The 13,536-nt window shown below is 41.5% G+C and overlaps 1 pseudogene; it reads left to right on the top strand.

Moving 5' to 3' along the window:
- The first annotated feature begins 108 nt into the window (after nucleotides 1-108).
- The window catches only part of LOC126092909 (intraflagellar transport protein 57 homolog), a 136,143-nt pseudogene continuing 122,715 nt past the window's right edge, over nucleotides 109-13,536 (top strand).

Below are 13,536 nucleotides of genomic sequence, written 5' to 3'. Positions count from 1 at the left end.
CCTGCTGTGCATGTGGATCTGTCCTCCTTGCAGATGTCACAGCTTCCTGCCTCTCCTCCAGCGTCCAATCCCCCAGCACCAGCTGTCAGACCTTCCTACAGTGCTCCAATGCCAACAGCAATTCCACTGCTGGCTGGGATGGAACCTTTGGGTCCTGCAATACCAGCATCCCTGGTGCCCCCAATGCCCCAACTGAGCAGCTGGCACTTTCACTTTTGGTATAGATCCACCAAGTCAAGAGACCAGATGGTGAGATGTGATCAACACCTTTGTTCCCAATCCTTTCTTATGGTACTCCATGGGGGAGCTGCTGCCACACGTCTCCACAGCTGCACCACTTCTACTCCTAATCAGCAGTTCTGGCACAGAATCTCCTTCCACTGCTGCTGTCATTGCCTGTGGCATCCGCCTCAGAGACAATGGACAGTTGTCCTAGTGCCCACATGAGCAGTGTACCCTTTCCCCAAGGGAATGGAGAGCCACTGAAACCCTGTAAGTAATACAACAATAAGCACCACAGCACCAGTTAATTTGCAGGCATGCAACACCGCAAATATTCTGCCAATAGCATCTGAATGGGCCAGCCGCCAGAGGCCACCTGCAGTGCACCCAGCACAGCATCTGCCCCACTGTATACTAGAGCCCTCCTCTTCCTAAGTGCAGTGCAGCAGCCACCGGTTCTCATATTGTATTCATACTTAGTGTCAGCAACTGCTTGTACCGGTACCTGGGTTGTTTTCATATTTGTATCTATGTTGTCAAATGTTGTTCACTTGTATGTGGAAGAAGAATAAACTTTGGCTGACTGTGGCTGTGCTGTTTTTGCATGTTACACTATGAAACATCACGAATTGCTGTTTTTTTTTCATATTGAATTTGACATCATCTCTGTCATTTTGAGGCTGAATGTTTTGATTACAATTAAAAAACCCACAACATACATTCTATAAAGATGTCAGATGATAACTCAGTATAGCATGGGATTAGAATGTCATAAAATTGAAGAACACACAGTGGATGCAAGATATAAATACTGGTTTATTCAGCAATGGAATGAGCACTAGAGATACTACAGACAACAGCATTGTTATATAAGGAGAAGGCTACCAATGACAAAGCAGTCAATTACCACTTGACTATAGTCAACCACAATGCTTGTAGGAATTCAACTACATAATGTGGCTGCAAACCTAAGAAGATTTTATTAATAGTGCTATGTTTGCTTAAAGAGATTGTAACACGTCCTATTATTATTACGTTCCCGCTCGATCGGGAATGATAGCAGCCCAGATATTAATTAATTAATGTGACCGTGTACCTAATGGGGCTGGCAATCGGAATGGACTGCTATGGAGTTGTTACATTCCATTCTGTCCTTCTCAATGCTGTAATAATGTACTATTTGGTGGCAAGAAGAACAACAAATACAGCTTCACTAAACAAAACCTATATTCTTACCAAAAACCACAAGAATAAGGAGACAACCACTGCCTTCGTCATACACTTTTAAAGACGGCTAATCTCAGCACAGGCCTTTTCGTTATTCATTCTCGTCACACGCAAATCCAATCACTGCAATCCAACACTGCAATCCAACACTGCAATCCAGATGATGCCGGCGCGGTAGACGCGAAATCTCAAATATCGGCACATAAATATCACTGACTCACTTTAGTAATAATACTTTATCACTTCCCGTATTAGGCTAATACAAAGGGGTTAAACTGCGGCGATGGCCACTCCCTTTGTCGGTAATTTCTATTAATTGCTGGCTTCTGCTCAGCTGTGCCCGCCTCGCGGGAACCTACAATACACACTCTGCCTGACTCAACTCTCGCTCTCGTGACCCGACACCCTATCGATAGTTGCCCTGTCGACCTGTGTGAGTGCAAACCTAGTAGTAAGGGCCTGCGGACCCCTTACAAGATGGCATTCCAATGTACAAATTACTACCCATTCATGAACTACAAAATCAGTAGCTGAAAAAATCCCAGGTTTTGTTGAGGCACACCATGTGTATAGGCATCTTGTTGGATGTGTTAGAGTGTTCATTGTGTTCATTGTGAATCTATGGGCATAAAAAGTTTTGAGACAATCTAGGCACATTAATCTGTTGATTTGTTCCTCATCACAAACATTGTGCCAACATAAGGCAAATGAGACATCAAAGTCCGGGCTATAACAGATGTGATTTGAAGTTAATTTCCCAACCAAGAATTTCTTGACATCAGCTGAATTAGTTCTAGAGCTACTACCTAATAGTGACATATGAAAATTTGTGCCAGATTGGAACTTGAACCTAGATATCCTGTTTATCATGAGTGGTCACCTTAACCACTTTGTCTGTCCATCCACATTCCACAGACTGACCCAAACTCACATATGTCAGACTGTCTACATCCTTATATCATAGTCCACTAAATTTACCATCTACTTCTCACAACATTATATTCTGGAGGACTACATTATAAAGATGTAGATAGTGTGATATATGGAAGTTTGGGTAGGTCCAGGCAATGTGCACTGATAGCCAGTGTGCTTACAGCAACCACTCACAGTAAGCAGGAAATCCACATTAAAGTCCCATTCCAACACAAATTTTTACACATCACTATTGTGTAGTAGATCTATACTTAATACAGCCGATGTCTAAGACAGTGGAAAGGCATTAGTACCTTTGATAAAGGATATATGTCTGAACACCATAAGCTGCATTTGAAAGTATTTAATTACCAGATTGATATTTGGGCATATAGCCCATCATCAGTGGCATCAGATACAGAGGACAAACAAATATATCTGTACTATCAATGTATGCAACATTGTCACATCTGTAGTGATGAGCAGTCCTCAAAATATACCGAGGGTCTCACTGACACTTTCACAGACGATAATTACCCTCCCAACTTTGTACAGAAGCAGATCTCCCTTGCGTAATCTCTTCCATCATGCACTACCTCCCAAATTCCCACCATCTGACCACAGAGGAGCATTCCCCCTGTGAACTAGTACAACCCAGGACTGGAGCATCTGAATCACAATCTCTGCCAGGGTTTCAATTACCTCTCATTGTGCCCTGAAATGAGAAATGTCCTACCCACTATCCTCCCCACCCCTCCCCCAGTGTATTCCACTGCAAACCAAACCTACACTAAATCCTTATCCATCACTACACAACACCTGCTCCCAACTCCTTGAACCATGGCTCATATCCCCATCATAGACCTAGATGTAAAACATCCCACCACCAGCTACTCCAGTCTGGTTACAAGCATTACCTATCCCCTGAAATGCATGACTACCTGTGAAACAAGTCATGTCATCTACAAACTAAGCTGCAATCACTGTGCTTTATTCTACATGGGCGTGACAATCAACAAGCTGTCTGTTTGCATGAATGCCCACTGACAAACTGTGGCCAGGAAACAGCTGGACAACCCAGTTGCTGAGCACATTGCCCGAAAAAACACTCTTCTTTTAAATGACTGCTTCACAGCATGTTCCATCTAGATCCTTCCTACCAAAACCAACTTTTCTGAATTGCACAGGTGGGAACTCTCCCTACATTTCTGTAACCCTCCTGGCTTCAACCTTTGTTAGTGACTGTCCTTTATGCACCTCTCTCCTTCCCTGTTCCCTATCCAGCACTACACAGCCTTGTATTACCCACCCTCTGCCCTCTCTCCAACTCATCCCTGTCTGCTCCCATAAACTGCTCTCTACCCACTTCCTACCCTGTCCCATCCTGCTTAACCCCCACCACCCAAATTGCTTCTCCCATCATGTGCTGTTGCTCACAGTCTAGTCTCAGCAGCCAGAAACAGTAGTCCTTTGTGCATGAGCTGCATTTGCATGAATGTTTGTGTCACAAGTTGTGTATTTCAAAAGAATGTCTCCTGGCCAAAAGCTTAGCTGTTTAGTAGTCTTTTTGTTGTGCTTGACTGCAACTCAACATCTCTGCTATATGGTGTGTAGCAATCTGTTCCATTCATAATATTGTCATTGTTCCATTCTGGATTTTCAATTGTTTGATTACACAGCATATGAACATTTTTATACATTGTGTTGTGGTGTGCATTCACAATGAGAAATGCAGTTACAAGAAATCTACAGTTTGTTAGGCCACTGAGTGACAGCATAGTTATAGGTTACAAAGTGACATCATACAGGAAAGGTACAGGCTAAAGATGCATGTAATCAGATATTCATGCAATCAGATGGCTAGTACAGACACCGACTACTGGCTGAAGCAGCTGCATGGACATAAAAAGCACATTTACACCCACAAGGGGTCACTGGTTCTTGGCTGCAAGTGATTGATATGCCAGACCATGAGCAACAACCTCTGGTGGGGGCCTGGAAGAGTCGAATAGTGCCCTACTCAAACTGCATTATGCATGCCACGGTAGCAGCAGCAAAGACATAGTAAAGGATGGGTTACTACACTCCTCCCTCCTTGGGAGGTGGTGGGTGGGGAAGGGTGACCAGATGCCCATACCCCCATGACATGCTGACAGGGGACTCACCCATAGTGTTGGAAGCAGTTGCCCATGGTGTGCACAGTTCTGGGTCTGCACAAGCCTGTGAATGGGTTGGCAGTGGAAGGAGGGTGGTCCCATGTCTTTCTTCCTTTCTGGAAAGGGGAAGGAATGTATCCCAGAGGCTAGACCAAACCAATTGTCATTTAAGAGATCTTCAATTTTTTTCCATTCTGCTGTACAGTATTCTTGTCAGCAACGTGGATGCATGAATTTTAAGCTGATTATGCAACAGTCACTCATTTTAGGGCCTTGCTTATCTTTGGAATTGTATTGATGATACAGTATTTCTCTGAAAGTCAGCTGGCATATCTCCAATCTCCCTGATTCTACACACTAACTTGAATAATTGTTTGGTTACCACTTCCCACAGTGGCTTTAGAAATTAGAGAGATTTGCTATCTATCCCTTCTGCATTGTTTGATCACATGTCTTCCAAAGCTCTGTGAAACTCTGATTCTAATATTGGATCCCACTTGTTTTTGTTGTAGTTTTCAGTCCAAAGACTGGTTTGATGCAGCTCTCCACGCTAGTATATCCTGTGCAAGTCGCTTCTTATCTGCATAACTGCTGCAAACTATATCCAGTTGAGCTGTCATACTGTATTTGAGCCTGTTCTCCCTCTACATGTCTACAATTTTTAACCCTCACACTTCTTCCTTTACCGAACTGACAATTCCTTGATGCTTCTGGATGTGTCCTATCCATTGATTCCTTCTTTTAACCAAATGTGCCACAAGTTTCATTTTTCCCCCCAACTCAATTCTTTTTCTTCTTATTTGTTATTCAATCGATCCAATTAATCTTCAACATTATTCCATAGCATCACATTTCAAAAGCTTCTGTCTTCTTCTTGTTTGAACTGACTATTGTCCAGTTTCACTTCCATACAAGACTACATTCCAGACCTCTTTTTTTTTCCCTAATACTTCAATTTATAAGGGATGTTAACGATTTCCTCTTTTTCCATAGATGCTTTTCTTGTTGTTACCAGTGTGCATTTTATATCTTACTTTGGACGTCAGTAGTTATTTTGCTACCCGCATAATAAAACTTATCAATTACTAAGTTTAGTATCTCATTTCGTAATGAGACTCCCTCTGCATTGCCTGATTTTATTGAAACTACTCTTCCAAGACCTTTGTTGTAGCTGAGAAAATTACAATGTCATTGGCAAACCACATTGTTTTTATTTCTTCTGAACTCCCTTTCCAAATTTCCCCTTGGTTTTCTTTAGTGCCTGCTCACTGTAGAGATTGAGTAACATAGAGGGCAAGCTGCAACCCTGTTTCACTCCCTTTTATACTTCTGCTTCCCTTTCAAGTCCTTTGACTCTTGTAACTGTAGTTTAGCTTGTGTACAAGTTGCAGACAGCCATTCTTACCTTTTTATTGTATCCCTGCCACCTTCAGAGTTTTAAATGGTGTACACCAGTCAACATGGCCAATTTTTTTTTTATAAATCTAGAAACACTATAAATATTGGTTAGCCTCTATGCAAAAATTCTTCTAATAATTTTCCTTTTTCTACCACCAAATTCTAGTCACCTGCCACAACTGAATTTTTGTCTCCCTTAACTGTCTGTATAACTTCTTTATCTCATCACGATATTTTTTCAAGCATACATTTCTACTTTGTGGTGGGTGTTTGTGTTGTGTCTCCATGGGTGTTTGCTTTGTGTCTCCGTGCGTGTTTGCTTCATGTCTCTCTTGGCGACGATAATGCATTCACTACGCTCTTGCGTGCCTCAGTGATACAGATAGCTGTACCATAAGTGCAACCACAACAGAGGGGTATCTGTTGAGAGGCCAGACAAATGTGTGGCTCCTGAAGAGGGGCAGCAGCCTTTTCAGTAGTTGCAAGGGCAACAGTCTGGATGATTGACTGATCTGGCCTTTTAACAATAACCAAAACGGCCTGGCTGTGCTGCTACTGCGAATGGCTGAAAGCAAGGGGAAACTACGGCTGTAATTTTTCCCAAGGGCATGCAGCTTTACTCTATGATTAAATGAAGATGGCGTCCTCTTGGGTAAAATATTCCGGAGGTAAAATAGTCCCCCATTCGGATCTCCGGGCGGGGACTACTCAAGAGGATGTTGTTATCAGGAGAAAGAAAACTGGCTTTCTATGGATCGGAGCGTGGAATGTCAGATCCCTTAATCGGGCAGGTAGGTTAGAAAATTTAAAAATGGAAATGGATAGGTTAAAGTTAGATATAGTGGGAATTTGTGAAGTTCGGTGACAGGAGGAACAAGACTTCCAGTCAGGTGACTACAGAGTTATAAACACAAAATCAAATAGGGGTAATGCAGGAGTAGGTTTAATAATGAATAAAAAAATAGGAGTGCGGGTAAGCTACTACCAACAGCATAGTGAACACATTATTGTGGCCAAGATAGAAACGAAGCCCATGCCTACTACAGTAGTACAAGTTTATATGCCAACTAGCTCTGCCGATGATGAAGAAATTGATGAAATGTATGATGAGATAAAAGAAATTATTCAGGTAGTGAAGGGAGACGAAAATTTAATACTCATGGGTGACTGGAATTTGAGAGTAGGAGAAGAAAGAGAAGGAAACATAGTGGGTGAATATAGATTGGGGGAGAGAAATGAAAGAGGAAGCCACCTGGTAAAATTTTGCACAGAGCATAACTTAATCATAGCTAACACTTGGTTCAAGAATCATAAAAGAAGGTTGTATACATGGAAGAATCCTGGAGATACTAGAAGGTATCAGATAGATTATATAATGGTAAGACAGAGATTTAGGAACCAGGTATTAAATTGTAAGACATTTCCAGGGGCAGATGTGGACTCTGACCACAATCTATTGGTTATGAACTGTAGATTAAAACTGAAGAAACTGCAAAAAGGTGGGAATTTAAGGAAATGGGACCTGGATAAAATGACTAAACCAGAGGTTGTACAGAGTTTCAGGGAGAGCATAAGGGAACAATTGTCACAAATGGGGGAAAGAAATACAGTAGAAGATGAATGGGTAGCTCTGAGGGATGCAGTAGTGAAGGCAGCAGAGGATCAAGTAGGTAAAAAGACGAGGGCTAGTAGAAATCCTTGGGTAACAGAAGAAATATTGAATTTAATTGATGAAAGGAGAAAATATAAAAATGCAGTAAATGAAGCAGGCAAAAAGGAATACAAACGTCTCAAAAATGAGATCGACAGAAAGTGCAAAATGGCTAAGCAGGGATGGCTAGAGGACAAATGTAAGGATGTAGAGGCTTATCTCACTAGGGGTAAGATAGATACTGCCTACAGGAAAATTAAAGAGGCCTTTGGAGAAAAGAGAACCACTTGTATGAACATCATGAGCTCAGATGGAAACCCAGTTCTAGGCAAAGAAGGGAAAGCAGAAAGGTGGAAGGACTATATAGAGTGTCTATACAAGGGCGATGTACTTGCGGACAATATTATGGAAATGGAAGAGGATGTAGATGAAGATGAAATGGGAGATACGATACTGGGTGAAGAGTTTGGCAGAGCACTGAAAGACTTGAGTCGAAACAAGGCCCCCGGAGTAGACAACATTCCATTGGAACTACTGATAGCCATGGGAGAGCCAGTCCTGACAAAACTCTACCATCTGGTGAGCAAGATGTAGGAAAGAGGCGAAATACCCTCAGACTTCAAGAAGAATATGATAATTCCAATCCCAAAGAAAGCAGGTGTTGACAGATGTGAAAATTACCGAACTATCAGTTTAATAAGTCACAGCTGCAAAATACTAATGCGAATTCTTTACAGACGAATGGAAAAACTAGTAGAAGCCGACCTCGGGGAAGATCAGTTTGGATTCTGTAGAAATGTTGGAACACATGAGGCAATACTGACCCTACGACTTATCTTAGAACATAGATTAAGGAAGGGCAAACCTACGTTTCTAGCATTTGTAGACTTAGAGAAAGGTTTTGACAATGTTGACTGGAATACTCTCTTTCAAATTCTGAAGGTGGCAGGGGTAAAATACAGGGAGCGAAAGGCTATTTACAATTTGTACAGAAACCAGATGGCAGTTATGAGTCGAGGGACATGAAAGGGAAGCAGTGGTTGGGAAGGGAGTGAGACAGGGTTGTAGTCTCTCCTCGATGTTATTCAATCTGTATATTGAGCAAGCAGTGAAGGAAACAAAATAAAAGTTCGGAGTAGGTATTAAAATCCATGGAGAAGAAATAAAAACTTTGAGGTTCGCCGATGACATTGTAATTCTGTCAGAGACAGCAAAGGACTTGGAAGAGCAGTTGAACGTAATGGATAGTGTCTTGAAAGGAGGATATAAGATGAACATCAACAAAAGCAAAACGAGGATAATGGAATGTAATCGAATTAAGTCGGGTGATGCTGCGGGAATTAGATTAGGAAATGAGACACTTAAAGTAGTAAAGGAGTTTTGCTATTTGGGGAGCAAAATAACTGATGATGGTCGAAGTAGAGAGGATATAAAATGTAGACTGGCAATGGCAAGGAAAGCGTTTCTGAAGAAGAGAACTTTGTTAACATCGAGTATAGATTTAAGTGTCAGGAAGTCATTTCTGAAAGTATTTGTATGGAGTGTAGCCATGTATGGAAGTGAAACATGGACGATAACCAGTTTGGACAAGAAGAGAATAGAAGCTTTCGAAATGTGGTGCTACAGGAGAATGCTGAAGATTAGATGGGTAGATCACATAACTAATGAGGAAGTATTGAATAGGATTGGGGAGAAGAGAAGTTTGTGGCAGAACTTGACCAGAAGAAGGGATCGGTTGGTAGGACATGTTCCGAGGCATCAAGGGATCATCAATTTAGTATTGGAGGGCAGCGTGGAGGGTAAAAATCGTAGGGGGAGACCAAGAGATGAATACACTAAGCAGATTCAGAAGGATGTAGGTTGCAGTAGGTACTGGGAGATGAAGAAGGTTGCACAGGATAGAGTAGCATGGAGAGCTGCATCAAACCAGTCTCAGGACTGAAGACCACAACAACAACAACAATGTTTGTCGTAGCTCAAACATGTTTCTGTTTTGTTAGTCATCATTAGGCCTACTCCTGTATTACCCCTATTAGATTTTGTATTTATAATTCTGTTCTCATGTTACCAGAAGTCCTGTTCTTCCTGCTTCTTCAACTCCACTGTTTCCCACTATGTCTGTCTTAAATCTGTCCGTTTCTCTTTTTTAAATTCTCTAACTTTCCTACCCTATAAATGGATCTAACATTCCATGCTCCAATCCTTAGAATGCCGGTTTTGTTTTTGTCCTGAGTAGTACCCACCTGGAGATATGAATGGGGGATTATTGTACCTCTGAAATAGTTTAGAAAAGAGGATTCCATCATCTTAAGTCATACAGTAAAGCTGCACACCCTTGTAGAAGAGAATAACGACTATAGTTTCTCCTTACTTTCAACTGTTTGCAGTACCACCATAACAAGGCCATATTGACTAAACTTACTAGACCAAATCAGCCATTCACTGTTGCCACTGCAGCTGCTGAAAAGGCTGCTTCTCATCTTCAGGAACTATGAGTAAGTCTGGCCCCTCTGTGGGGACCATCCCACTTCGGCAAGGTTTGTAATTCATGGGGGGTTGTCTTCCAAATCAATACCCATTTTTTTCATCTGTAACATTACAAGACAGGTCCTCCCTCCCCTCATTGTACTCTTTCCCCTATCTGCTCCTTCCTTGGTATTCAAAAGTGGAATTTCTTGCTTGACACCTTTTCTTTTAGTTTCGTATATGCTGAATAAGTCCTTCTGATGACCATTTTCTTTTTGGTTTATCCACATTTTTTCCTGCAGTCAGTTTACTTTAGCTTCCTTGCAACGTAATTCATATATAGCTGACTTATATTGCGGTACTCCCTTCTTACTATGAACTTGTTTTGCATTTCTTTCTTTCATTGACCAATTGAAGTATGTCTTCTGTTGCCCAGAGGTTCTTCAGATACTGTCTGATTTCTGTGATCACTTTTTTAGGGGTATTCATTCTTTCTCAACTGAACTACCTCTTGTTGTATCCACTTTCACATTATTTACAGCCACAGGGAACATCAAACATTCATCATCCTTCCTCTGGATTTCAGTATTTTGTCTCATTGCACAATGATAATTACCTTAAAATCCAACTTGCATGTCATCATTACTAAATCACAAAAATAAAATATTTATTTATTTATCAGGTTCCATGCAACCATGGTAACCAAGGCTGACTAGAAACCAAGGATGAACGCTGATTAGAAAAATTAAAAACTACAACATTTCTGATACTAATTTTTTAATATACTTTAACAAATAAATAATCTACTCACTAAGGGGAGGCAGGAGAAAGCATACATAAAGCATATAGAAATACACAAACTTTCAGAGCTAGTGGCTCCTTGTTCTGGCAGAAGGGTTGAAGGGAAAGGAAGAGGGATGAAAGAAAAAGACTAGAAAGGTTTAGGAAATGGGGAGAGTTATGGAAAAGTCATGCGGAACCCCATGTCAGGGATGCAAATCAAATCATCATTTTTACTTGTCCATACAAACAGCTCCTGCTGGTCTATCCATGTCAGTATTTCGCTTAACACTGTGTGGAGTGAAATATTGCCATCGATAGTCTAGCAGGGGCTATCTGAATTGACAAGCAAAAAAATTATTCAACTTGCATCTTACCGCACTGATGATAGACATACAGTGATTGAAATCAAGACCTATCATAAATAGAGTATTAGAGACTGCTTGCTATACATTTTCACAACCTTCAATAAACACAGTTGCTGAGCACATCTGTACCATTTGGAATCGAACCTGATTAAGTGCTAAACTTAACATAGAAACTGTTACTGCTACCATGGTAAATTCCAGTGTTATATGTTTAGCAAATGGCTGTGCAAAAGATTGAGTCATAAATTTTTGGCTTCATATACAAACCATGGACCTTGCCGTAGGTGTAACCACAACGGAGGGGTATCTGTTGGGAGGCCAGACAAACGTGTGGTTCCTGAAGAGGAGCAGCAGCCTTTTCAGTAGTTGCAGGGGCAACAGTCTGGATGATTGACTGACCTGGCCTTGTAACACTAACCAAAACGGCCTTGCTGTGCTGGTACTGCGAACGGCTGAAAGCAAGGGGAAACTACAGCCGTAATTTTTCCCGAGGGCATGCAGCTTTACTGTATGATATGGAGAGTTGCATCAAACCAGTCTCAGGACTGAAGACCACAACAAAAACAACAACAATACGAACTGCTGGTTACATAAAATATGACTGTGTGTGTGTGTGTGTGTGTGAGAGAGAGAGAGAGAGAGACAGAGAGAGAGAGAGAGAGAGAGAGAGAGAGAGAGAGAGAGAGAGAGAGATATCCATATCACTGCCTGTGCTGGAGGTAAATGAAGCAGTAGATTAAATTATGTAGCCTATTTTCATTCACAAAACTTTTTTTTTAATAAAGGATTTCTTGTACAGAGTTCATAGCAAGAACAATACATGGTGTTCACCTGTGTTCATTATGTTTAGGCCTTTCAAAATGACAGTGGGCATAATGACGTCCTTCGAATATTTTATATTAACTCATTGCAGTTTGAAAGTAACAGAAATGTTCTCATTCTTAAAGCCAGTAGTGAAAAAGAATGGAATAACTTCATTATTGACCCTGAAAGGAATTAATTCTGTAGCCATATAACTCTTTGTTAAACAACACTCAGCACTCAAATAATATTAGCAGTCTGGCTGAAAATAGCTTTTGAAAAAGAAAAGAATTGTGGTAGTTACGCTATGTTGAGCCTCTTACTTCAGAGATGAAAATAATCTGTTCACATAATGAATAGATAATGATAATAAAATCTGCATGTTATACAAAACAGGGTACAAAGATTAGAAGAGTATAATGTGTGTTAGCAGTTGAAAAGAAAATTATGAAAAAATTTTCAATGGTCCACCCCTGTAGCTCAGTGTTCCACCTGTGTAGCTGCTATGCAGAGGATATGGATTTGATTCCCTGTGCAGCAGGTGAGTTTTGCTCAGTGGGACAACTGGAATGGGGTACACTCAGTCTCGTGAGGCCAATAGAGAGGCTACTTGAGTGAGAAGTAAAAGCTCCAAGGTCATGAAAGCCGAAAATGGCCAGGATGTACAGTGTACTGACACCACAACCTTCCATACCACATCAAGTGCCACCGGTGGCAGAGAATGACCCTGTGCTAAGTTTATCCCAGTTGTCCCATCTGGGTCAGAATGTGAAGATTTGCTTGTTGCTACATTCATTTGAGTCCAATAACGAGCAAATTTCCCTCCTATTACTAAATTTATACTGCATTACGGTCTTCCTGAGTTGATCAGTGGCTGACTTTTGAACATATATTGATAACGAAACCAAATTAACAGCACATGTTAACCATTAATGGTTAATATCGACAATTGCAGGTACATGGTGAGAACAAGATGGTGTGCTGTTAGGTGTGGCATTGGAAGGCTGTGCTTAGGGGAAAAAAGGAAGAGGAGACAAGTAGATTAGGGGAAAGTACTACGCAGGTGTGTTAGGGTAATAGAAGGCATGTGTGAGGCTGCACTGGAAGCAGTGCTGGGGATAGAGGCAGACGGAGGAGGAGGACTAGCAAGATTGAGGCCAGGGGGTTGCAACAGTGAAGGATATGTTGCAGGAAGAGTTCCAACCTGCATTATTCAGAAAAAGGTAGTGTTGGTGGGAAGAAGCCAGATGGCACAGGGTGTGACGCAGTCGTGGAAGTCAAGTACACAGTGTTTTGTCTGCATGCTCAGCAACTAGGTGGTCCAACTGTCCCTGGACACTTGTTGGCAGTGGCCATTCATGCCCACGGACAGCTTATAGTTGTCATGTCCTTTTAGAATGCCACAAAGTGATTGTAGGTAAGTTGGTAAACTACTTGGCTGCCTTCACAGGCGGCCCTGCCTTCGTTGGGGTAGGTAATGTCTGCGACAGAACTGGAGTAAGTGGTAGTGGGATGGGTTAGTGCCACCTACTCCAGTTCTGTCAACTTTTCAATG

Source organism: Schistocerca cancellata, chromosome 7 (assembly GCF_023864275.1).
Source record: "Schistocerca cancellata isolate TAMUIC-IGC-003103 chromosome 7, iqSchCanc2.1, whole genome shotgun sequence".
NCBI lineage: Eukaryota > Metazoa > Arthropoda > Insecta > Orthoptera > Acrididae > Schistocerca > Schistocerca cancellata.
This window is presented reverse-complemented; position numbering and strand designations above follow the sequence as displayed.